This window comes from Mustela erminea, chromosome 7 (genome assembly GCF_009829155.1).
Source record: "Mustela erminea isolate mMusErm1 chromosome 7, mMusErm1.Pri, whole genome shotgun sequence".
Lineage (NCBI taxonomy): Eukaryota > Metazoa > Chordata > Mammalia > Carnivora > Mustelidae > Mustela > Mustela erminea.
In genome coordinates this window covers 52,880,133-52,905,697 of record NC_045620.1, presented here as the reverse complement: position 1 = coordinate 52,905,697, position 25,565 = coordinate 52,880,133, and the positions used below count along the sequence as shown (strand labels likewise).

Sequence of the window (25,565 nt, the reverse complement as noted above, 5' to 3'; positions counted from 1 at the left end):
TCTTACCTACGCACCCACCCACCCTCTGCCCTTCTTCGTCATGCCTTTCAAGTATTTAACTCACACTTAAGGAACAGACCTTTCTTGCAGTTAGTTAAGCTCCCTTAACTGTAGCTTAGACCCCAGAGGTGCAGGAAGTAAAGGTATCATCCAGTCGGAGAAACTGCGAGCCAGGTTTGCTGCCTCCATAGGGGGGACCTTGGCTCCTCCAAGAAGCTCCTTTGCCAGTGCCAACGCCAGGCTGCTTCTGCCCCTCACTCCTCCACACCCCCAGCCCCGTCCCGGCCTCATCCTGAGCTCTTCTGGTTGATGCACTGCGCACACACACACACGGCCCACGTGCAACTCCGGAGCCGCTGAGGACGGTGCCAGGGGCTGGGGAGCAGAGATGGTAAAGCCTGCCCACCTGGTCATTCGGATGCAGGGACCGCACACTGCGGTAGAGCTGTTTAGCCAAAGCAGGATGAATGAGGAACAAGAGAAGGAAAGGATGGAAAGAAGGCCCAGGAGATGGGGAGAGTTCCAGTAGCAAGGCTGCCGAGGGCCGGACGCCGCCACCCACCAGGCTGCCGAGGGCCGGACGCCGCCACGCCACCAGGCTGCCGAGGGCCGGACGCCGCCACGCCACCAGGCTGCCGAGGGCCGGACGCCGCCACGCCACCAGGCTGCCGAGGGCCGGACGCCGCCACGCCACCAGGCTGCCGAGGGCCGGACGCCGCCACGCCACCCAGTGTTAGAGGCATTAGGGCAGGAACTGAAGACAGGTGGAGGGCCCCAGCAGATTTCAGACGGTGGCTGCCAACAGGTGAAAGGACAGTTCGGGGTGTACGGGGAGGCAAAGCTGTTGACCCTTCTGCACGGCTCTCAGAGGATGACTGGCCCCTTGAGTGAAGTGTTTTCACCTTGACCTTCTGTGTTTCCTAATGGGCCCCTGACTACGCACTTAGGGAGGCAGGCGGGGGTGGGGGTGGGGAGGAGACTGAAGCCTCCCGACCTGTAACAGAGTGTGGTAACTCGCCCCCCACGCCTGCTCTGTGTGTGTGTGACCGTGCCCACCCCTGTGCAGAGCTGCGCCGGCCACTGTAGGTTGCGTGGGGACAGGGGTGTCGGTGGGGCATGGGACACTCGCTGCTTTAGGAATTCCTCATGGGAAGGAAACTCAACAGCGGCCAAGCCTCCTAGTAGATCTTCCACCTCCGCTTGGTCCATCCTTTCCTCTATTTGCTTCACTGATTCCATACGGAGCTGCAGTGAGAGGTTCCCAGGAAGTCTCCCGAGAGTCACATCCTGAAACCGCAGCAGGGACGGGCATAGTGAAACCTGCCTTGGGAGGCTGTCAGGATCCGGGGAGGAAATTCCCATCCCCAGGTTGGCAGGCACGCCTGTCTGGTCTCAGCTGCCACCCGGGTTTCTAAATGAGACTCTAAACTTGATTGCCCACCAAGTCCTAGGCTCACATCCATATGATGATCCCTAGGTTACACTGTGTGTATAAGGAGTCCTCTAGCGACCAACGCTAAGAAACAGGAGTTTGGAGGTGGGAGCCACTTTTTGATTCTGAGTGGGGCTGGGGAAGGTTTCTGGGATCAGGTGCCTTGTTAGCAGAGACCGGAAGGGGATGTACAGGACACAAAGATCCTGGGTAAGAACATTCTGGGCAGAAGCAACAGCAATGCAGCACCTTGTGGCATGTGTGAGGAGCAGCAGGGAGGCTGCAGTGGCCCCAGTGCCGTCAGGGGGGACCAACCAGATACCATGCTCCACGGGGTCATAGACTCTTCCCTGTCCTCTGTGTAGCTGCACCTAAACTGCAGGTCCCAGGGCTATTCTGGATCCTGGCCAAACTGATAGATTATTCCAGGGAAAGATGGACATCTCAGATGGCCTTGACCTTCCCCAAACCACTGTGAGTGACCAATAAAGTCAAGGTCTAGCTGACGTATTAAGTTCAGCCCATGAGAGCGTGCAGACTATCGGCAGGACTTACAGGTGCTCTGTCCTGTTCTCAGAGCTTTGCCTGCCTCACCTCACTTAAATCTGCACAGAGATCGCATGAGCTGAGTATTGTTATCCTTCTCAGGGTAACCGGTAGGCCATAGTTCCCCAACGACCAGTCCCATCTCATCATTAGCCCATGGAGGAGCCAGGACTTGGGCCCATGTCTCCCTCTCACTCTGACCCACACTTCCACATAGCCCCTGGCCTCGGCATCCTTTCTTGAGTCATGCCACCTCCTGTGGCTATGTCCACCTCCCATGGTGTGCCCACTACTGTCTGACCCCAACAGGACATGTCCAGCCCAACATAAGGGAAGAAAGGCCTCTGAAGTTGATGTGGATCTGACTTGTCTTGGGTCTCGTGCAGTTCTAACATTGCCATTGTGAGGACATTGGCTGCCTTGTTTACTCTTGCTCTTGGGGGATGGAAAGAGAGGTTCTGTTTTCTGCTCAGTTTCCAGCATCCTGCTGCCCTAAATAACATATACACAGGGCTACTGCAAAGGATTTGGGGAGGGGCACCTGGGTGGCTCAGTCATTGAGTGACTGACCCTCTTTTTTTTTTTTTTTTTAAGATTTTATTTATTTATTTGACACACAGAGATCACAAGTAGGCAGAGAGGCAGAGAGAGAGGGGAAAGCAGGCTCCCTGCTGAGCAGAGAGCCCAATGTGGGGCTCAATCCCAGGACCCTGAGATCATGACCTGAGCCAAAGGCAGAGGCTTAATCCACTGAGCCACCCAGGTGCCCCCTGAGTGACTGACTCTTGATTTCAACTCAAGTCATGATCTCAGGGTCATGAGATCGAGCCCTGGCTCAGGCTCCATGCTAGGCGTGAAGCCTGCTTGGGATTCTCTCTCTCCCTCTCCCTGTCCCTCCCCACCACTCTCTCTCTCCCCCGCCAAAAAAGAGATCTGGGGAACTCAGAGATGTCTAGGGTTCTAGACATCTAGACAAAGAAAAATCATGCCCCACCCCGAAAGGATTATGATATAAAGTTAAATTTCAATCTAATTTGCAGCAGCCTACCCCAGACCTGATCTCTGAAGGAACCCATGGAAAAGACACCAAGTTGATGTCTGTGAATCTCAGCTGAAATGCTGCCACTTACTAGGAGGGAGCTCTGGGGCAAGTCACCTCACCTCTCCTACACATTTGTGACACCTTGATGATAATTTCAAACTTCCAGGATTGTTACACAGATTAAATAAAATGCAAATGTGAAAGTAGTAAGTGTTCATAAAGGCTGTTTTATATAAACATTAACTGAGTGTCTACTATGTGTGAGGCAGGTACATCCCCGGTGCTACAGGCTCTGGGATGCTCCCCACGGAGCTGTGCTCCTGCCTCAGAGAGCAGCACGCAGCCCAACACCAGAGACCTACACTGAACGATGCAAGGCAGCGTGGTCAGTGCTGTTTTTTTTCTATTTCTTACATCAATCTGTCTTTCTGTTTGTGTGAATAGGCTGTTCGTCCTACTTCTTCCTTTCGGTACCGTGTGCCCTAAGAACAGGGGCCAGGTCTTCCATTTCTTTTAGCTCTTCTTACAAAACCTCTAGCAAAATCTGCAGCCTGGTATTCTATGGCAAATGCAGTGGCCGCTCTAATTTCACAAGGAAAACCTCCAGGGAGACCCTGGAGAAGTGTTGTTCAGGCCACCGGGGTGAACAGGACAGATGTCCCCCAAACCCACCAGCCACTGCACACGCAGGGAGCCTGCATCCTCCTGACTGGAGCCCCATGGGGTGGGCAGAAGGATGCTCAGCCCGACAGATACCTGCTTCTCCAGAGGCCCCTGCTTTTATTTCATTTTTTTTATAAGCAGGAGGCAAATAGCTGGGTCCTCCGAGAACAGGGGACATAGCATTTGTCGGTGTCTCAGTTCTGTTTATTCTGTAAACATAAGGAGGAGCCCCACATTATACTATTCTTAGTTTTGCAATCCTCACAAAATAAATATTTGCCTTCAAAAGCAACAACTGTGATAATCATCAGGGTAATATTCTGAAGCGCCTCTTCCCTCACACACGCCAATTGCAGAAGTCAAGTTAGAGAGCTGTGTGTGGTCTGTTTGGATAATGAATTTCATGTGGAAAACTCACGTTGGAAACCGACTGGCAGCGATGGTGGCGGAAACTGGGTCTCTTGGTTTGCAGACTTGACTCAAAACCAAGCGTCCCAAGTCACTGGCATGTCCCTGTCTTGGTTTCTTCTGTCCATAAAATGAGGAGCGAAATTGCTTAAATGAGTGCTGGAGGGGGACCAAGGCAATTGCTCACATCACAGTGGTCGTAGGAACAGAGCTGGTCTCTGCCAGAGGCCACCGGCGTAGATCAGACGTCTGCTGCGTGGATGGGTCTCTCTCCCCCAGTCTCTGCAAGGATGAGCTAAACCCTGAAAGGGGTTCTGCCGGAATTGCTTTAAAGTCTTCTAACTTAAATGATACTTACTGAAGACTTTATCACCCAGGGAGGAATCCATCAAGCAGAAGACCACTCCGCAAATCCCCTCATGCCTAGTCGCCCTGTACCATGTACCAGTGCCACCCAGCCAGCTGCCCAGCCCCTCCTCTGTAGAGATGCCGGCTTTCTGTGGGGGCGGCGGGGGGTGGGGGGAGCATCGAACAGCCACATCCCCAAAGTGTCCATTCTCAAGGATTTTCTTCATTACGGACAGGAGGGTTTAGGAACAGCCATTTCTAGCCGTTATTAAGGACTAAATCTTAAAGAAAATGAACCTTGAAAGTCCTCTGAGGTGCTTTTAAGCAAGTGTGGCGCATTCCAGGATTTTTAAGGATTACAGTTTTTCTGGGCCAGAGGTAATATTTGTTATGCAAGAACAAAAAAGCTCAATCAAAATATTAAGCCATAAAACCATATTTGCCGGGTAAACAAAATCAGCCAAAGCAGCAGACGTGTGCATCCCATCTGACCGTCCTCTGCAGTCTAGGTCCCCCACCCCCTGCCCCGTACAGAGTTTCAGGAGCTTGGCCAGATGCCACACCCCTGAGTCCACCCCGACCTCTTCCCTCATGACCCATGCATGTGCCCTCAGTGCTCTGGGCTTCCCTGCAATGGGATCTCTTTCCTCTAGGCTGACCTCTCACCCTCATCCTTCTCCACAGCCCTATTACTTGGAAGGAACTCAAATTTGCCAGGTGCTGACGAGCCACCTGCTGCTGCATGGGCCGAGCAGCTAGGGTTCTCCCCAACTCCTAGGGCTGTGTGAAATGGACAAGAATAGCTCTGGCATGCCAAACTGGCTGTGAAATTGATCTCTCAATTAGTTCCTCCACAGCATCATGGGAGAGGAGGCTTCCTAACTGGATGTCAGGGCACTGGGCTGCGCTATGAGAGCTGCTCTGCCCGTCCAACTCCATCTTTCCCAGTGCTGGGAAGTGCCTCTTCATCTCTCCAAGTGAGAAATGGGTGAGTGGAACTGACCTGGGGCTGGCTGCACCAGGATCAGGGAGGGTGCGAAAGGGTAGGAGGCAATGTGGGACTCTATGGGAATGTTCAGTGTTTTCTTTTCTTCCTTTTTTTTTTTTTAAGATTATTTATTTATTTATTTGACAGAGAGAGAGAGAGATCACAAGTAGATGGAGAGGCAGGCAGAGAGAGAGAGAGAGGGAAGCAGGCTCCCTGCTGAGCAGAGAGCCCGATGCGGGGCTCCATCCCAGGACCCTGAGATCATGACCTGAGCCGAAGGCAGAGGCTTAATCCACTGAGCCACCCAGGCGCCCGTGTTCAGTGTTTTCTTTCGAGTTTGAGATTGTAAAGAAAAGTAAGCACGTGTTTCAAGTTGGTATCTTTAAAAATTTCTCAGGAAGGGCCCTTCTGTCCTTTGTTAATTGCAAAGGGAGCAGATGTTGGGTTGAAAGGGATCTGTCCTACCTCGGTCTATACATGACCAGCCCTCTCGAGAAGAGCACAGCTGGAGACCAGACTCATGGCACGTGGGCGTGGGTTTCACAATGTCCCACCTAGGGTGCTGTGGGCACGGATGGTCCCCGAATGGCATGGGGTGTGAATACTTCAGCCCGAATTAATACATGGTTTTCTTTGCCTTCCCACCTCCCTCAGTGAAAGCCCAGACTTCTTGCCACAGCCTCTAGCCTGACATCCTCTGACTCCTGGCTCTCTTCTCTCATCTCCTGTTCTTCCCACCTTTTCCTCTGCTGTCATCACATTGACTTCCTGCTGGTGCTGGCACGTCTTGAGTTCATCCCCAGCGCCTCCCCTTGGTTCTCTCCCTCACTTCACTTAGGGTTTCACCCAGATAACATCTTGTTAAGGGGTCCCCTTCCCTAGGGCCTTCTCTCTGCTCCCCCTGCTTACTTGTTTCTTCATGGCCCTGGATTTACCCAAAACTCCATCCATATTAATGTATTATGGCTTCTTTTTCCACGTTAGAATGTAAGTTCCACAAAACAGAACATCTGCTGTCCTCACCCAGGCACAGTAACACTGCATCACTGTGTCCCTATAAAGTGCCTGCCATGAAGCAGGTGCTCAGAAAAGATTCGCTGAAAGAATGTATATATTAAAACCAACATGAAATTCTACCTTCTTCTCTCTTCTGTGCCTGGCATTTAAGAAATATGGAACTAGAACTATGGCAGGATGGAAACTTCAACAGAAAAGATTTGTAATGGTCTGACAGTTGTCAAAACTCTGACACTGCCCCCCGCCCCACTGCCCGCCATTTCTCATTTGTAGTCTAGATCTGCATGTCTTTCTTCATCTCCTAAGAAAGCACCTTTTGTCAGGATTACTGTGTTGTTGGCAGAATTATCTCCCTATTATTTTCAAGAGACTAATATCTTATTTCAGTATTTGGGCTCACCTTTTAATTGCTTGTACACAGCTACTGGATGGTATCATTTAACAGTGTCATTCTTAAAGGATCTAGAAACACCACAGCTAAGCTTGGCTTCCATGCACCTTAGGTCCTGCTACTACGAGTAATGACAACCCCACTGTGGCTGTTCTGGCTCTGTCTGCTGATTCTGTCGGGACTCACACACCAGGGCACCTTCTAACCACGTGCAGAGCACAGTCTGATTTCCCATCTTGGGAAGTAACTGGCTTGGTGGGTGGTACAGCTGTGGCTATCAACATAAGGGCCTTTCCCTATGTAAGGCTCATTACCACCCATCTGCTTTGCACAGTGATTTGATTTGTCAGAATGGAAAACAAAGGCCTCCAGGTTATGTGGGAAACTGTGCACACAGACTCCTGGGCCTTTCTGGGGGAGGCCTGGGAAGAACCTGGAGATAGGTCCTCCAGCCTTGCCAGCTTGTGTCTGTTCCACCTTGTAGCTAAACTGTGTGTTTGACACCTGGGGCACCTACCCTTTGAGAAATAACATGCATTTCTGTACCTAGAGAGGGTAGCTCTGCCTACTGGTAATGGTTTGCTTGTTGACTTGGGGTACACTTTGACGTTAGGCACCCCTTGCTCCCCATTGTGTGACTGGAGCAACTGGTGGCCTTTCTTGGAAGGATCTTATTCATTCATTCATGGACATACAGCTGACCCTTGAACAATGTGGGTGTTAGGAGGGCCAACCCTTGAGCCATCAAAATTCCATGGAGAACTTTCAACTCACCAAAAATTAACTACTAATGGTTGACCAGAAGCTTTACCAGTAACATAAACAGTTGATTAATGCACATTTTTAATGTTATATGTATTATACATCATAGTCTTATAGTAAAGTAAGCTAGAGAAAAGGAAATGTTATTAAGAAAATCCTACGGAAGAAAAAACACACTTACTGTATAAATACTGCGTTGTATTTATAAAAAAGAAAAGTCTGCATATAAGTGGGCCTGCACAATTCAAACCTGCATTGTTCAAAGGTCAACTGCACTTTTGCTGAGTGCCCACTATGTCCTATGGAAGGACTGAAGACACCTTGGGTTGTAGGATCCCTTATTTACCAGCAAATGAGTGGCCCACTCTGATGCTAAGACCCAGGGCAAAGTTTTTTCCTTGGTTTTAATTATGCAGGTTACCCACGTTGGGCACTTCTCTCTGATGACCTCACAACAGACAACAGTGAAAAACTAGAGTCCAGTCTCATTTGTACTAACAGAGGCCAAGAAATCATTGGGATGCCTGAACCCTAAAAGCCATTTGCAATTTCTCTTAGTTCCTGGACAGAGTCACCTTATTCGACACTGTTTGCACTATATACAAAGAGCAACTTGGTATTTCCCACACCAGGATCTCCTCTACTACTGAGCCTTCATGGGGACAGCCCAAGAGAATGGAGCCTAGACTACTTCCTCCTTGGTCCTGCCTCTGATAATGATGGGAGGCCAGCCAACAGTGTGGTGTGAGGGCTGAGCTCCAAAAAGGGCAGAAGTTCGCTCTTGCTACCCTCAGTTTTATCAGGTTTTATCTGGGAAGGTTGTCCCAGAACCTCTGCCACATGTCCTTACAGAGGCAAGTGTGTCCACCACAGACTCAGGGGACAGAGGTTCTAGTCCCGCCCCTCCAAATTACAAGTTACACAACATGATGCCCTGGGCTAGTGTTGGCATCACAGTCATTATCGACCATATGCGGTTGGGCAGGCTACTTAACTTTTCTAAGGCTCCATTTCCTTGTTTGGAAAATAGGGAAGAAATGCATGGAAACACTTTTGCAAATGGTCTAGAAATGTAGGGCAGAAGTGAAGCGATGGGAAATTAGCGTATCGTCCCTTCTTCACTCTTTTGGCAAATAATAATTGGAGATTGCATCAAAGTCCTTCCCTGGTACGTGACTTCAGGATGGATTGCGTGACCCGCTGGGATGGGCGGCCCTCTCTGAGACAGGCCTGGGGCCTCAGTTTCCTAATTGACCTAATGTGCTAAGTGAGCTTAATGTAAGTTAATTAATGATACTATGGGGGGGGTGTGGAATCACCTAGGCAGAGCCTCACACAGCATCAAAGAGGAGAGTAGGCAGGTGTCCTCTGGGATAATTGGGCAAACCAGGCCCTGGAGGAAAGTTGCTGGGAGGCGTGCAGGCAGGATGTTGAGCAGGCCTGGGGAAGGAAGGCGATGGGAGAGGCTGAGCCACAGAAGCACCAGGCTGGCTTCACACATGCCTCCTGTGTTTGAATTTCAGATCTGTTTGAGTCTTTGCAGCTGGGCTCCTGGGCATTTCCTCGAGAATGAATTTCATTTTTTTAGAGACCACAATACTCACTCAGCCGGACACAGAGATGAGACTTGAATGACCTGGCTTCTAACTGTGGTCTTCTGAGATCTAAGGAGCTTTGATAAGAGGATGCTCCCCAGTGAAAAGAGTCAATCTGGTTTGTAAGGTGTGAAATAGGAGGTAAGGCCAGGTCTGTCTTCACGTCCCCGAGCCAACATGGGGCTGCTTCCTGTGGCAGGTGCTCTGCTGGGTATGGGGACATGCTGATGCTTAAGACAGACACTTCTGAGCTTTGCAAATATGTATCTTCAACAAAATGAAAATCCTGTTTACTTTTAGAAATCAAGTAGTGGCCAGAGAGTGAAAACCAAACATTTCAGGGAGATTTTATTTACTTTTTCCTCCCCAAGGCATGTGCTTCCAGGATTACCCGTCCACTGTGCCATCACAAATTAATATTCCTGTGTACAGCCTGGCTCATGGAAGGATGGGGAGAAAGCTGACCCAGCCCAGAGCAGGGCCCCCAGTCTTCTCCTCCACTGGGGAAGTGGACACATGGGCAATCACCAGGACAAATGGGAACATCCCAACTTGGATGAGTAACTCTCTTTTTGGTGGGCTTTGTCAAAAAGTAACTTTAAATGGCTTTACCTTTGAAATGTCGGAGCACCAAGTCAGGCAAGGAATAGTCTCTATGTTAGCTATATGAATTGATTCCTTTCTCCTTAGTCCATTATGTCTTTTGACCCTGTTAATATTCTGAATTAGCTGCCGTTTCATTCTTAGGGAGTGTCTCAGATATGCAACCTCAGAACAGAGTAGTGGCTAGCTGGACAGCAGAGAAGGCGGGTCAGCCTCTGCTGTCTGTCCTTCCCGCCAGCCTTCTTGTACCCTGCGTCCCACCAACTCTGGAATGCCCCTGCTGATGGGCTTCTGATCTGCTATCCCATCACTTATTGTTTTAACTGTCCCTCTTGGATCGCCATCAGCCACCCTCCCACTCAGTGATCCCCTTCTGCTCGGCCCTAACCCCTCCCGCCCCCGCAGCTCCGGAGCGGTTGCTAAAGGATGCCAGGGAATCAGAGCAGGCTCCTGTGCAGGACCCAAACTCCTCCGTGGTGTGTCAGAGCACCCAGGAGAGCCTCTTGACTGTAAATAAATGCCTCAGTCATCAGAAATACATACATCTCCCACTGTGCACCCCAAACAGAGACATCTGAGACATGGGGTCTCAGACTTGATACAAAATTGCACCGGGAAGGTCTCTTAGCGCACTGCAGGTAACTCAGGGGAGACGCAGGTATGCAGCTAAATCCCAGCAGCTGCCTGTGTTCCCCATGAGACAGGCTCGGGGCAAACCTCGGAAACATACTGTTCATGTTCTCCGGAGACCCCTGTGGACTTGGTAGCCAAAATCTTAAAGCCAGCTAAACACGCAGAGAATTCGACTCACTAACCAAATGTGCAACCAGGAGCAAAAGTGGGGTTTCTAATGTTTTCCTGAAAACAAAGGAACAATCTCAGGTCTTAGAACTGGTAGTGCAGATGCACAGTAATTGGTAAAGCTTGTTCAAACGCAACCCAAAAATGACGTGCATTTCAAAAATGCACTCAGGCCGTTTCTCAGCCCATGACACCTCTGTCTCCAACAGCTTAAGAGTTTAGGAAACCCAAAGAGAAGGACCGAGACTTACCTGGACCTGCTGGCGGGTCAGTTTCTAATCCCAGCAGAAGACGGTCTGTGGAGAAAGGCGGGCAGAACCTGTGCGGGGCCACCAGGTTTCCCAGGTGGCCGTCAGGCAGCGCTCTGAGCAGCAGGTGGCCAAGCGTCGCAGGAGGACCACAGAGCTGCCTGAGGCGAGGCACCGCTCTTTGGCCGGCCCCACTTTCCTTCTACTCCAAAGGGCTGTCCGGGAACTCTTCCTTGACTGCTCCGTCCCGTCTGCGAGTGTGCGAACTGGGTCCCTGAAGAGGGGCTTTCCCTCACTGCGGACTCACCTGCACCATCTAGAGGCCTCTCCCAGCACTGAGATGTCGGCGCTGCGCTGCGCAGGTTAACCCCCTCTGCAGCCTGCCCCGACACACACACCTGGCTTTTGACTTCCTACCCTGAGAAACACCAGCTGGAATCTGTAAAATCATCGATTTCTCTTTTTTAGAGAAGGAAACTTGCTTCTATTAGAACAACCAAGGCCTTTGGCAACTGGAGCGCCAAAAAACTAAATTAGCATTAAAATTCCATTAATCAAGTCTTGTTCACCCAAGGACCCCCTACTGAGTTGGCCACAGGCATGGATACTCCTGCATCATTCCGACACATGTTCACATGTCTATGCACATTCCTGTCCTCCTCTCCCTCTCCCCCTACACCTACAGCAGGCTTTGAGTCCCCAGATCTGTTTTCTCTCCTTTCTCCTGACACCCCACCACCATATACCCCACAAAGCCCCAGACGGTCACATATAACCCATTAAACCCCAGGCAGCCATATATATGCCATTAAACTCCAGATAGCCACGTATACCCCATTAAGCTCCAAATAGCCAAATATATGCAATTAAATTCCAGATAGTCACCTACACCCCATTAAATTCCAGATACCATGTATACTCCATTAAATTCCAAATAGCCATATCTACCCCATTAAATGCCAGACAGCCATATATATTGCACGTAACTCCACATATCTCTTACATATAAATATAAAAGAAGACCTCAGTTTCCTCCATATTGACCTCAGTCTGTACTTCCTAATTGATTAACTTCTTCTTTCTAGCTTATCTCTTAACTCAGGCAAAAGACCCTGTGGGTAAAGCCCCCTCTATGGGAACTGAAACTATTCCCTCAAGTGGTAAAGACTTCCCTGAGCCAGGAAGACCCCCATGACCAACCCCATGACAATGACCAAACTGACCTTTATTTTCCACCTACACGTACCACCAGCCTTTGTTCCATGTTTTCCTTATGTAAACCTGGATGTGTTTTCAGCACTTTGGAGATGGTCTTGAGATGTTAGTCTACTGTCCTCCCAGTGTTGGCCTCACTGAAATAAATGCCTTCTTATTTCGCCACTACTCCTCTTTCTGCCTTTGGCTTTTGTCAGCGGTGAGTGGCCGAGCCTGGTCTGTTTGTGACCCCCTCACCAAGGGCTCTTCCATCCCTCTACCCTAGTTACAGCTGACAATCAGGAAGTTATCTGAAGCACAAACATTTTGAAAGGACATTGCCTTTCAGTGTTTGTCCATTCTTTCTCACAAATTAAATCATGAGGAACCCCCCACCCCACCCCCACCCCCAAGCCCACCAACACACAGAGGAACAGAGCAGCAACTTGGGCTGAACTTCTATATTCTCCCTTTCCATCTTGTCCTCTCTGTCCTGGATACATGCAAGTTAATTCACACATGAGAAAATGAAGAGCCTAAGGAAGACACAGAGACAGAAATGTCTGGGACTGGGGCAGAGAGGTGGGGCAGAATGGTATTTACCCAATTTACTTGAGCAATGTCAATGGTTAATCCAGTTAACGTAGGTTCCTAAATAAGAATTTTAACCTGAACTTTCAGGTTCAGTCTTTTATATGCCCACATGGAGCTCAAGCTGAGGGTCTGTGATAAACAGAAAACACCAAAAATTATTAAGCTAAGAACCTACAAAATGAAAAGGAAGTAAGTATTCTGAGCTAATTTTTTAAAAAAGATTTTATTTATTTATTTGACAGACAGAGATTACAAGTAGGCAGAGAGGCAGGCAGAGAGGAGGAAGCAGGCTCCCTGATGAGCAGAGAGCCTGATGCGGGGCTTGATCCCAGGACCCTGGGATCATGACCTGAGCTAAAGGCAGAGGCTTTAACCCACTGAGCCACCCAGGCGCCCCCTGGGCTAATTTTTTCCATTGTGTATGATTTTGACTCTTTAGCACATTCATTTTGATAAATGTGTTTGAGGATAAAGATTATCTTAAATGCAACATTTTTTGGTGACTTTAAATTTACTAAAAAGAGAGGACACTGATATTTCCAAAAGACAAGAAGAAAGGAGGAGGAATCAGAATAGGTGCTGAATATGAATGATGTAGAAGAAGCCCACCAAAGTTTTTTTTTCTCTTTTGAAAAATCCCAAACATTAGGCTATTAAGAAGGGTTGAAGATGGTTACACTTGCAATGCTCATGGCCATCATGCCCAAATGAAAAGGAGTATTCAAATTAATTCAGCTGATTAAAAATGGAACAAGACAAATTATTGCTTATCTCCATCACTTAAGGCCCCAGAGCTTTGAAGATATGTGATTTTCTGTTTTGTACATTTTCTAGAAGACTGAGGCAGAAATAGCAAAAGCTTATCAATAGAATTTCTTTAAATAAAAACTTGAATCAAGAGTGCAGACCATGGTTGGGTGACTGGGGTCTCTTGGGGCTGTGGAGAACGGAGTGTAATTTAGAACACGCTTGATATACATAGCGGGACCCTGCCCAGCCTGCTGTGTCCCTTCCCCAAGCAAGCGAGCACAGATGCAGCTGGGAGCCCAGAGCACCCCCTAGGCTCACTGCCTGTGGCAGGTGCCAGCTCCCAGCACTGCAGAACCTCGGCTCACAGAGATTCAGTAGGACTCTCCAGCCTGTAGAAAACATTCATGCGTTGATGGGAATGATCTAGCAGATCAGATAATTAACCAGTGAGCAACACTGAGCTGTATTCTGGTCATCACTGGGTCATGAGCATTGAATGAGCTGGAGAGAAGGTTCCTGATGTCCGCTCCTACTATCAGAATAGCATTCTTGGGCGTTGGGCACCATTTACTCATTCAGCAAGTGCATGGTTCACCTCTCGGAGCTGGGATACTACGAGAGAGACAAACTCTGGCCTTGAGAAAGTGCCACGGAGGCATAGAATCACCAAGTTCTGAAATAATCACAATATATCGTTCCTGGAGGTGATAAGTGGGCAAGGGGGTGCAGGATGCTTGGCCTGTGTGGGCTGCAGTGTGACTGTCTGCTAGTGACAGTTTCCTGCCATCTGATTACTGTCTGGGAAAGCAATCCCCCAGACAGGGATGCTACTTTTCGGCAGTGCACCCCAAACTCTGAACTGCCTTGACCTATGACAAGTGGCCACAGCAAGTAAACTTCTGGTTACCTACAAAGTTTCCTTCAGAGTGTCTTCCAGGCAATTATTTTCCTCAACTCACAGGAAGCATATGAGGGTTTCGTGAAACTTTGTATGCCCATAGGGGGTGCTCAGTAACACTCACAGAGGTTTTCAGAAGAAGATGACCATAGCTCTGTCTGTGGCATGGAATTTGCAGATTTGAATCTGTCTTAGAACTAGAGTGGAATTGGAATTCTTTTCCTGGGGAACCTGCCCTTGTGATGATGAGGACACCAGAGTCCTCATGCCTGCCCTGGCCCAGTGTCTCCCGTTTCTCTAGGAAAGGCAAGACCCCAGCTCTGCTAGCTGTCAAAACTTCAATTCTGCCATCTTGAGAGCATGGGCTAGCTAGTTTTCAAAGCTCCTTGCTGCCCATGTTTATTACAGCTCCATAGGCAGAAGAAGCAGGAATATAAATACTGGTGATTTAAACCCTTACAATGTTTTCCCCAAAGTACAAACCCTGTAGAGGGTCTTGGTTTGCAAACAGGTGTTAAAAATGCCAGAATGGAGTTCAGTGCTACAAATGGAGGTCAGTGGCAAGCCAGCAGTTGAGGTGGTGTGGGAGCACGTGTGAGGATGAGGCTTTGGCTGATAAAAGGGTCAGGACTGGTTGTTTGGAGAGGAGGGAGGGAGTCTTGCCTAGTAAGGGAGGAAAGTTGTTTTGGGTGGAAAGAATAGCTTGTGCAAAAACCCTGGGAAAGAGCCAAGCATACCAAGGTACCCAAGAGAGGAGCCATGTGGACAAAAGCAGTGAGGGAGCTGGTCCGAGTAGGCTGAGCTGGACTTGGGAAGGGCGGTAGAGAACACAGCCCAGTAAAGGGGTTTGGATTTTATTCCAAGTATATCATGATTTGAACATAATGCAATTATATTTCAGAATACGCATCTATCCCTAGTGTCAAAAAGAAAAGCACGGCTCTAAATGGAGTTACTTATGCTAAGCCTTGTCACCCAGCTGAGGGTCCAATCAATACCCAGCCTAACTGCAGTTTCAACCTCCACCAGATAAACAGTCTTATCTGGTCAGACAGGAATTTTCTGGTCAGCACCAATGAGATGCTCCGTCACATGCATGATAAGGGAAAGTGACCTTTCCTGGAACAGTCCTTTCTTTTCTTTTCCTGATACCATCTTGCCCCACCCTCCTTCCTATAAAAACCTGCCATTTGGTACACCTCCTGGGGTTCTCTCTCTACCTGCTAGGTGGGATGCTACCCTTCATGAATTGCTTAATAAAGCCATTAGATCTGAGAATTTACTCCACTGAGTTTTGTCACTGTTGTTTTAACACCGGCAAAGGAAGGAAGGAGAGAGACGACATCTGGGGACCCTGGGGTGGGCACATGTACATGCTGGGCCCTGGGTCTTCTGCACACCAGTCCCCAGGGCTGAGTGAGTGGTTAGCAAATGCATGGGTGATCTGTCTTCTCCCAGCGCAAAATAAGAGGGGACAACTCCAGGTCAGAGGCAGAATAAACAAGCCGGACTTCTCTCTTGGAAGAATGAGATTCTGCATTGAGTTATTTAACTAAATTTGCCATACTCAACATTCCACTGCTAATTAAAGAAATAAAAGTCTGGCTTTCCTTTACCCTGGACACTGTTTAAGAAAAAGGTCACCTGGATTCGGAACTCTCAGCTGTCAGTAATGAGTCTGGTCACATGGAGAGAGTACTATCATGAACCCTCTGCTGAGCTCTTGGCCTTCCCTGTTCCCCCCTCCCCGACCCCAGCCCCCCTCCTTCACTCTGCCCCACCCTGGTTACATAAGCAGTGAAAGTATAATTGAAATTGATCCTCACCAAGAATGACTTTGGGAACTTGAATGGTGCAAAGGTTCAAAATACTAAATCTTTTTTATGACCCTTGATATCGTCATTTAGCTCAACAGTACCGATCAGTATATTTTTCTAATAAAAGAAAACCACAAGAGTATTATAAAACCCATTTGCACCGTACCAGCCAGAAAAATCAAAGGGGGTTGGGACTGAATTTGGAAATATGGACTATTGATGTCTTCATTTAAAAATCAACACATTCATTCTTCCAATAGAAGAGTTCATATTTCTAACATAATTCATGGCTCTGGGGTTAGTGAGTGGTTCATGAACTTATCATTCTAATACCAGTGAATGCTCACAGTAGGGGAATAGGAGCCCATAATATAAACGCACAAAATTATCTGTTCATTGATTTATATTTAATACAATTTATTAATGGAACTTCATTACATTTACAGGCAGAAGAATAATTACTTTATAAGTGCCAATGTGTTCCTAGGGGACATGTGATTCTACAGAGTACTTAGTATATCTGTACTTGTCACCTACCACTGACAGGGGATCACTTTTCTCAAAAGCTGTGGTTATTGAGAGAAGAGCAGAATGGGGACAAAAATGTTTTTCAATGGGAATTCAACCTGGCTGGCAGGTCTGTCCCTGCCACCTGCTGCCCTTTCCGATCTCACTCGTACCTTCCTGGTTCTGCTCAGGGCAACATGGCTGGCTCAGTGGCTGCAGTCCCCAGCTCGCCACGGGGCAGGTGTGCCCACTGCTTCAAGACCATCCACAGAGCCATTGCAGAGGTGCGAGACTTCCAAAAAGCCCGAGTAAGGGGATTTCTCCTCTTGGAAGAAAGTGGTTGTGCCACCTTCCACTTCACTCCTGACTGTCACTCAGTGAATGTGACAACTGGTATAAGAGGTCAGAGCAAGAGCACGGAAGGAGCTCTGGCCCCTCGGTGGAGTGGTCATGTCAGCCTTGAATTACCTACCTCACTGATGAAAGGAGTAGTCCTTGTGTCTTTTAGCCATTGTGCTTAGGCCTCTGTCAATAAAAGCCTAAATAATGTGCATGGTGTCCCTCTCTCTCTTTGTGATAAATCAGGATATGCAAGTCATTTTTTTCTAGATATCCAAGGTCTAAGAATGTCTGTTCTATGACAATCTTCACTTTCATACAGAGAAAGTCATTCTTGGTGAGGATCAATTTCAATTACACTTTCACTGCTTATGTAACTAGGTTGTACTGGGTATCACTCAGAGTACAAAATACTCTCCAAGGAACCGAAAGCTGGTTAACTGAAAAGGTTCAGAAGAATGAGAGCCCCCTGCTGTCTGACTGTGGTTCTCTGGGGGCCAGAAACTCTAGCTCAGAGAATAGCCAGAGCTGCCCAGCTGCAGCTTCTGACCCAGTCTGAACCCCAGTAGGGTGTGGACAAGGGCTGGTCCCACTCTAAGCCACACACTCTAGGTATCTTTACACCCCAGATGCAGAGGTATGGGTGTAAGTTCAACATGGTTTCTTACAATCCCGATGGGACTAGACAACAAGTCTCTCCTTGGTCCACTCCTTCAAGGGGCTCAACAATTTCCAACCATGCTCACTGGGCAGCTTGAAGTATAAGAAAGATTCTGGATGGGTGGCCAACTTTTAGGATACTGTCCTTGTTAACTGAGTACATGGGCTCTCCAAAGTGGAAATAGACACCACAGAGGTGATCGAGGTAATTCACTGGGTGGGGCCAGAACATTAAAACTTCCACTTACATTGATAGCCAGTGTCTGAAATACAAGAAACATTGTATTATTCATATCAAATCTAGGGACATGTTTCTCCTGCTATAATTTCTTTTACATGGTAAATACAGGGTTAATCAAACCACATGAGAAGGCTGCCAAAATGTTTTTACGTTTTTAAGAAGAGTTTCTGAAGACGAGTTAACTTTCAGTGTTAACCATCTTCGTTTGCTCTCTAAGCATGGACCTGTCTTAGTCATCTTCCCTTCCAGAAACAGTCCATGGAGGCCAGGTGATGCTGACGGAAATCTTGGTGGCAAAATGCAGTGACAACTTACTTGTTGCTCACATCCCATTCTGATGGGGGTCAGGTGGCTCTTCTGGATGGTTCTCCTGTAAGAAGTGACTCAGAAATCCAAGGTCCTTCCATCCTGTGGCCCCACCATCCTGGAGTCCTGTACCCCAGGACAGACAGGGGAAGGAAAGTGTGGATGAACACACTTTGGGGTGAGGCCTGGCAGTGGGGCATATCATTTCAAAAGGCTAAAACCCCACCACACGTGCCCAGGCTGACTGCAACTGAGGGAAATGCAGTGTCCTTATGTGTCCAGGGAGAGAAAATGGGATCTGTGCGTGCATGACATTTCTCTGTTGCAAGGCAGCTTCTCACACTGTCACACCAAAATGCATCCAACTTCTGTCTGTTCCTCTAGATCCACTTCTAATTAGCTCGTCTGAAAAATAGGTGGCCTAATATGAAAATAAAGGATTATGGTTGCTAATGGTTTAGAAACAACCAGAGAACAGATTGCATGTTCGTCAAGGTTGTTTGTCCAACACCGATGTGAAGAGGCTGGGCGGCTGGCTGGAGGCTCTGGCTCTGGAGTCTGAAGATCCTGTTTTTGAGAGGCTGCTCTCCCTCACTGTCCACCCACCCTCAGCAGGTCTCAGAGCACACACCTGAGAATGACGGTTGCCTCTCACGAGGTTATATGGAATTTCACAACAAAGGGGTTGTACGTGGACTTTGCCAGAACTTGGTGCCCTCCCTACATTCTGAAACTGTTCTTGCCTATGTCACCAGGGACCTCCTAACTGCCAAAGCCAATAGATGCCTTTTAGTCTTTATTCCCCCGGAGCTTCTTACCACATTACAATCAAGACCATCGATCCCTTCTTTCCATATGAAACCCAACTCCTTTGCATTCTGAAACCCTTGGGGTTCCTATATCTGTCTCTGATGAGTGATTCTTGGTCTTTTGTGGACAGTTCATCCTCCCCTGCCCAAATCTGCTCCTATACCTCATTCCCTAGCTCAGCTGGGACCAACACTAAGTCTCCTAAGGGGAGCATGTCTTCTTTCTTAGACCCCAAATCTTGCCAGTTCCACCTCCTGGATATGTTTCACATCTACTCCCTCTATCCCATTCCAACTGTTTTTGCCCTAGTTCAGGTTCTCGATGTCCTCTCAGGATTATAACATCCCTCTGTTTTTCCAGTCTCTGACTTGGTCTTCCCAATTCAGCCTCCATCTGACTCAAGAACTCAAATCCTGAGCCCCAGGCTACAGTCCTTTGTAAAGGAATGGGGAGGGCACCCACTCATTAACCTCTTCTGCCAACTGTTGCAGAAATGCAGAAATGTAGGTCCACAGAGTTCCACAAGAAGCTCAAAAAAAAAAAAAAAAAAAAAAGAACACAAAAGGAACAGACTCATAATTGTTGGCTGCCAGAGCCGGGAGGTTGGGGGAGGCTTAGGAGGGGGGCGAGATAACTGACTGGAATTAAGAGCTAAAAACTTCTTATAAAATTATAAAATAAATAGGTGACAAGGATGAATATGTAACACAGTCAATAATATTGTAATAGCTTCATAAGGTGACATATGATAACTAGACTTATGGGGATCATTTCATAATATATAAAAATATCAAATCAGTATGACGTACAAAAAATATAATATTGAATATATCAATGAAAGAAAGAAACTAAAAAAAATCTGGACTTTAAAAAAACATGAAATCTTCTCATTTTTAAATACTGGCTACTAATCTGTGTGGCCCAAATAAACATACACAGAAATCTCTAAACTAGATTAGGTCCCCAGGCTGCCAGGTGGTGGCTCTCTGAACTGAAGGCTGAGGGCAGAACTTGTGCCCTCTGCTACCAGACCTTGGTTCCACATTAGTCTCATGGCTCCCCAAGCCCGCTGTGAACCTCAGACTCTCCTAGCAACCAAAGGCTTACAGTCTCAGGCCATTCTGTTTTTCTGAAATGACTTTTGCAACTAAGTTCACCCATTTCATGTTCTTACTGTTCAGATGACCAAAGAATTTAAAATTTTTATTAGCATAAAAATGGAATTGTCTGGAGAGGACTTCATGCTCCACAGAGTTTTCCTTTTCCCAGCACAGAGTCTAAATTACTTACCCTCTGTAAACCTTGGTTTCCTCATCTGTAATTAGTGATAATAATAGTGTCTACTCTATAGGGTTTTTGTGAGTGCTCTAATATACACACAGACTGAGCCTGGAAGTTGGCATAGCTGTCAAGTGACATTACCTCCTATTCCCATTAATTAGAATTTAACCATCTTTTCAAACTACCCAATTCATTCTGTAAAACTACCTTTGGCTATAACTAAGGTGACTTAAGGATTCAGCCACTTCCCGCAGTTCAGGACGAAAGGAACCAAGACAGCTTTCCACATTGTTCACTGAGCACGGAGACCCTGTTCTTGATCAAATATTAAATACTTGCTTCATTTTGAGTGAGGCCACTAACTGTGACTTTTTAATCTTTTAGTACAGAAGCTTGCCAGTCTTTGATATGGCTGTGACATATGGAGATTCTTGATAGGGCTGGTGGCAAAAAGCACAAACTGTGAAGTGTGCACTTTTCCATTCTTCCGTTTTGTGAAAGCTTGGGAAATCTCTGTGGTTAAAGGTTTTAGGCCTTCTAAAAGGTACATATTGAATAATTTTTAAGAAATTCCCATTTTACTTTCACACAAATATGGTAGAGATCATGGAGAGAAATGAAGACACTTTGGATGTGTGACCGTCCATCAGTGGCAGATGTCACAGGCTTGTTTGAATTTGGGGCTATAAGAGGTGCAGGTTTCATCAACGTTTCTAACCTGCCCACTCTGTCTCATCTTATGCTCCTGCGTCTGGGCCGCTGCCTTACGCATGTCCTAGTTAAGTAACTGCCCACACCCGAAGGCAACCTATAGGTTTTAGACAAACTGATGTGGTTCCTGTACCCAAACCGGGAACAGGAACAACTTCTGGGAGGATGAAGCTATCAGGCAGAAGTTTAGCAAAGCAGTGGCAGGGCCAGAGCATCTGTCCAGCAAAAAATTCTGATCTATCCCAGATTGTCAGGGTCAGGACAGAAAATAGTGTGTGAGACAAGGAGATGAGCAAGCGAACCGCACATTTTATGTAGAAAGCTCACAAGCCGAAGGAGGGATGCAAATAGAGTCCTATGAAGGCACAAGGCAGCACGGGTTTCTCCCACTTGGGAACTGGTGATGGTTTCATGGAGAAGGAGTCATGTTTCAAGGGGACATGGTATCATGATGATGGTGGTGATGGAGCTAACAATGTGTCCAGCATTACCGAGCACTCCCTGAATCCAGGCACTAAATGCTTTGCTGAGCTAAGCAATCCTCATAATGGATGCCTGTCATCCCATTTTACAGGTGAGAAAAATGAGGCCCGCAGACAGGGCATAACCCGCTCCAACTCAGTTCTCAGCCCCTGGCAGCCAGACCTGAGGATCGGAGCTCTAACACCTTCAGTGTGCTGCTGCAACACCCAGCAGAAGGGGCTGTGCTCTATTTGCCGTGGGTCTCTGTGGACAGTGAACTTTTGCCACTGGAGGAGGAATGTGGAATCGGGAGAACGCTCAGTAGAGTTGGTTTTCTGTCTGGTTTGCATGAATTTCTTGTTCCCAGCAGAGGTGCTCGGCATCTGTGTGAGAGAATGCGCAGAGGAGCTGGTTGTGCCCTGAGTGTGTGAGTGCAAGTGCTCCCGGCCAGCCCAGGAACCAGTCTCAACAACCGAGTCCCCAGGGCACCGTCTCTTGCACCAGGGGACCATTGCAGAAGGAACCAGTGCTTGGGCTGGAAACACTCTTTCTGGCCCTGCGTGCTCAGTGCTGAGGAGAGGGCTTGTTTGAGGCTGAGCTGGGGTGAGAGGAGGGGCAGGGAAGCCTGACGCACCAGGAGGCAAGTCCAGGCCTGCCTCTCAGGAGGCTGGAAGCAGCCTGTCTTAGGGGGTGCTGGTCCAGCCTCCTGTCTGCCCTGGATGACTCGCTTCCATAAGGCTACTGGGGAAGGGATGCTCAGGAAGGATGGGAAAGGAGGGACAGGCGACCCTCCCATGGAACCTGTGAAGGTGAACATACCGGGCCCTGCTGTATCTGGCCTGACATGCTGCCTGTGGCCCCTGTCTCAAGGAGCCCGCCTGTCCCCTGGGCTCCCTCTTGGAAAGGAGACACACTGAAGGAGCCCTAAATTCTGTATCAGTTTCTTGATTCCTGGGCTCTTAAGGGTTAAAGCAACCGGCCCATGATGCCTTTCTGTCTGACCCATGTCCCCTGTCCCTGGGACCTCCGCAGTTAAGAACTTCAGTGGCTTCTGACTGTCCGTGGGATCACATCCCAAGTCACTGCTTTAGTTATGAAGCCTCAATACATGACGCCCTCACAGCTTGGCCCAGCAGTTCTCTCTAACCTCACTCAGAGCCATGCTGCTCCTTGTCACCCTTCACTGGGCAGAGGCCACCAAAGCTCAAGAATGGACATTGATCATGTTCTAAATACAGGGTCTGACACTTGGGTTTTTTGGTGGAATAAATAAAAATCTTTCATTCTGGTCATACTAACACACTCACAGTTTGCAGAAATTGGTGTCAGGCTGTGCCCCAATACTGTCTCTTCTGCTCTGAATGCCCTCACCCACTTTCACCCACAAAGCCCATCCTCCATGATGTCCCTTTATTGAAGGCTTTCCAGATGCCAGGAAATGTATTCACTTGCCTGTCTTCCTCACCAGCTGTTGGCTCCGTCAGGGCAAAGAACAAGTCTTTTTGAACTTAGCATAGAACCTGGCACATGGTAGCAATTTTTCAGTAAACTGCCAGAAGTATGAATGAGTGTGATCATCTCCTTTTATGCTCTCATTTTGAGCGAGAGTAGACTCAAGCAGCTCTATTCCGCATGTGGGAATAAAATTATGCATGCAAGGGATATTGGAAGATAGCTTTCCGGGCACGGTCACAGCAGAGGAAAAAAAAGCACCCGCAGAGCTGTTTAGTTGGCTCTTGGTTTGCCTGAACTGGAATGGTCATTTCTTACTGCCTCACAGAGCCATGAGGTCTCCCAGGTTCTCTGAGTGGCAGACATTCTAGTCTTGGTTGGTTGACATCAAAGACAGCTGGCAGTCATGAGGGAAATGAGATGGCTTACAAAAAACAAACAGGAGATAAGTTTTCCTTATCTTGCTTATTCTGAAAAGAATGTCTGCACATTTTTGTAAAGAAATGGAAAATCACTTTGGTAGAAAGGCTGCAAGCCCAGGAGACTTGGTCTTTTATGGGAACAGCCTGAGGGACTCTCTTTGTAAACCAAGTTCCCCAAGTTGTGGGAATGACATTGAAACTCCCATAGACCTCTGTCACCTGCCCTGAGTCTCAGGATGGGACGTGAGCTCAAAGACGCTGTTCCTTCTTTCCCATAGTTCAGAGGTTCTCAGAAGAGTGGTCCCAGAGCATGAGCATCACCAAGTGTTAGAAACACACACTGTCAAGTTCTTCTCTACCTCTGGAAGCAGAGACTCTGAGGTGAGCCCAGTAAGTTGAGTTTTAATGAATGTTCCAGATGACTTCCATGCTTTCTCAGGTTTGGGAAGCACTTTCATAGTCCAGACCTCTCTGGAATTGGCTCTGGCTTCCATTCCTGGGGAAGGCACAGTGGGGAGTGAGGAGATGGTGAATGAAGGGTTCTTCCTGGGCTTCTTCTCTCTCTCTCCAGTCTCTCCCTTGGGTTAATCCACAACCTGTTTCCAGCTCCGAACTCCTCAGAGAGAACCTCTCATCTCCAATTTTTTTCCTTACTTCTTTCTTGAGTGTTTTTCTCCCTACTAGTCATTTCAATCTGCAGAGTCTACTGCAACTTCAAATCAGGAACATCTGAAAACTCACCATTTTCTCCCAGTTTAAGTAATCTCACTTCGGTTGGCCATTATTCCCTCCCTCCCTCTCACAGTTATTTACCAAAGGCCTCCGGTGGCCAAGCCTTGTGCTGGGAAAGCCTCTGGTTTACAAGCAACCATGGATTCTTACCTTCTTCCACAGACCCCTATGTGATAGGTTGAATATAATTTCTTGCTCCTTGTTTTCCCAGCTTCAACTCCTCTCAAGACCCTCTTATTCCCAATCCAATTCGGGAAATATTTATTAGGTACTTAGAACCTGAAATGCACAGTGCCAGCCCCCACTGGGACAAAAAGCAGAATCAACACAGGCCTTGCCCATGAACAATTGGTTTTCTGAATTATTAGAGGATTAACAATAAATTCCTTCTCCTCCAGGTCTTCTTCTCAGTAATCCAGATTAGATTAATCTCCCCAAACTGATCATTTCAACCCACCACTCTTAAGTTTTTCACGTGTTTCCTGTGTTGTCCAGAGGATCAGGTCCAAATTCCCTAGCTTCCCATGCAGACCTTCTACAGCTAGGAGTCAGTTTTCCAGTCCTCTGCAAATTGTCCCTCCAAACTCTCATGGGCATTGCCACAGCTGCTCTATGATGGCCCCATCCTCCTGCCCGGTATACTCTATTTCCCCACCCGGCCTGCAGAAGCACCTTCTATTTCATCACCTCTCTGAAACTTCTTGGACAGTCACAGCCTGAAATGCTTCCTTCCCCCTTTTTTGGCCCTGAACACATACTGACCTCTGGCATAAATTACCACTTTACATGTACTCATGTCCCTGAAATTAAACCACAGGGCTCACAAGCAGCTCTTACACCAGAGTTCGTTGCACCCCCGAGAACCCAGGTTCCAGCCTGAGCACCAGGTCACCCGCTGCGTGCCTCCGCTTACTCCATGCTCTCTCGCAGCCAGTATCACGGTTTTCCACGGAAGGCAGCTGCACTGACCCCAAGTGTTAACAGTTGACACTTTCTCGTCACCACCCAATAGACGGGCGCCGTGCTGCTCTTGCTCATGCTGGACGCAGGCTCATTCCGACGACGTGTCCCCCTGCAGCGGCTTCAGAGCACTGGGCTGCCCACGCCATCTAGCTCAGCACAGAGGAGAACCGGCGGAGGTCACGTGAGCAGGTCCTGGGCGGATCCCACCGCAGGCCGGAGTGTCTGCCTTGCTTCCACCGACGCCATTGGCCAGCGCCAGTCACGTGGTACCACTGAAGGCCCACGTGCCGAAGGTGCAGCTAGGCGCAAGGGTCTATGCTGGCAGTGTGGTCCGCCATGGTGAACTCGAAGTGTTTTCTTCCTTTACGCTAAAAGGCCGAGCAAACACAAGGTAATTTTGCTGATCAAAATGCGTGCTGAGTGTCTTTGGAGCCGAGGGATGACCGCAGTTGGGGGCGGCTTTTGCTTTTGTCCTTGCTGTCTGTTCTCAGGGCAAAGTCCGAAGGACAAAGCTTGGTGGCCGTGGGTCACAACCAAAAGGAGAAGCTCGTTGGCCGACCTCTACTCCACTGGCTGGAGCGG

General features: G+C 48.2%; 1 protein-coding gene across 2 annotated transcripts in view; it reads right to left on the bottom strand.

The window, feature by feature from the left end:
• Positions 1–11,152, bottom strand: part of EDAR (ectodysplasin A receptor) — a 91,848-nt gene extending 80,696 nt beyond the window's left edge. Inside the window, exon 1 of one of the 2 annotated variants that reach the window (XM_032351631.1) lies at positions 10,848–11,152. The gene's annotated coding sequence lies outside the window, so the exon portion shown is untranslated. The remainder of the gene's footprint in view (positions 1–10,847) is intronic. The other variant, XM_032351629.1, reaches the window with a different exon arrangement.
• Between the last annotated feature and the right edge of the window lie 14,413 nt (positions 11,153–25,565).